The following is a 1,134-nucleotide window of genomic DNA, read 5'->3' as shown; positions in this document are numbered from 1 at the left end:
ATATATATATATATATATATATATATATATATATATATATATATATATATATATACATGTAATTGTAATTCCTCTATATATATATGTATCTGTAGTCAACATATGTGTACGTACCTATAGTCTATATGTGTGTCTGTAATCTATATATGTATAAGTATCTGTGTACTGTATGTATTTGTATAGGGCAGTGCTTCTCAAACACTTTCTTAATTATTGCTCTTCTATTCCTGACACTTATTGAATGCCACATATCTATCAATCAATACCCTTCCTACCATTTTTAAATTACATACACATAATATCAGACCAGGGGCATTTAGTTCCATGTACTAGTTTGATGCAGGTGATCACCTTACCACGGTGCCATTCTATAAGCTTAGATGGTATATGTCCACTTTTCTTTTCTTTACTTTTCACATTTCACATTTATTATTATTATTATCATTCATCTGGCAAGCCGGCAGAATTGTTAGCCCACCAAACAAAATGGTTAGTGGCATTTTGTCCGTCAATACATTCCGAGTTCAAATTCTGCCACGGTCAACTTTGCCTTTCATCCTTTCGGGGTTGATAACGTAAGTACCAGCGAAGCGCTGGGATCGATGTAATCGACTAGTCCTCTACCCACAAATTTCAGTCCTTGTGCTTTTAGTACACAGGATTATTGTTATTATGATTATTATTATTATTAACCAGGTAACTGGCAGAATTATTCCAAGTTCAAATTCTGCCAGGACCAACTTTGCCTTTCATCCTTTCAAGGTTGATAAAAATAAGTCCCAGTTGAGTACTAGGGTCAATGCAATCAACTAGCCTCCTCCCCTCAAATTTCAGTCCTTGTGCATATAATAGAAAGAATTATTATTATTATTAATATGTTATTGTTGTGATTATATCTAGCAAGCAGTTTATCATAAAATGTATGTTAAATTATGTGAAATTAATATTTCATAAACAAAACAAAGATTAAAATAAACCTGTAAAGATGCATCTATTGCAACCCCATCCACCCCCTTACTGCCCCAGTTTTCTTGACTAGGTATATAAAAGCTACCATCAATCTCCAGGGAGCAGAGTGGTACCAGCGATATTAAGAAGCACTTGTGTAGTTCGTTTGTGTATGTGTGCATATAT

The sequence above is a fragment of the Octopus bimaculoides genome, chromosome 17, assembly GCF_001194135.2.
Source record: "Octopus bimaculoides isolate UCB-OBI-ISO-001 chromosome 17, ASM119413v2, whole genome shotgun sequence".
NCBI lineage: Eukaryota > Metazoa > Mollusca > Cephalopoda > Octopoda > Octopodidae > Octopus > Octopus bimaculoides.
Note: the sequence above shows the minus strand (reverse complement) of the source record.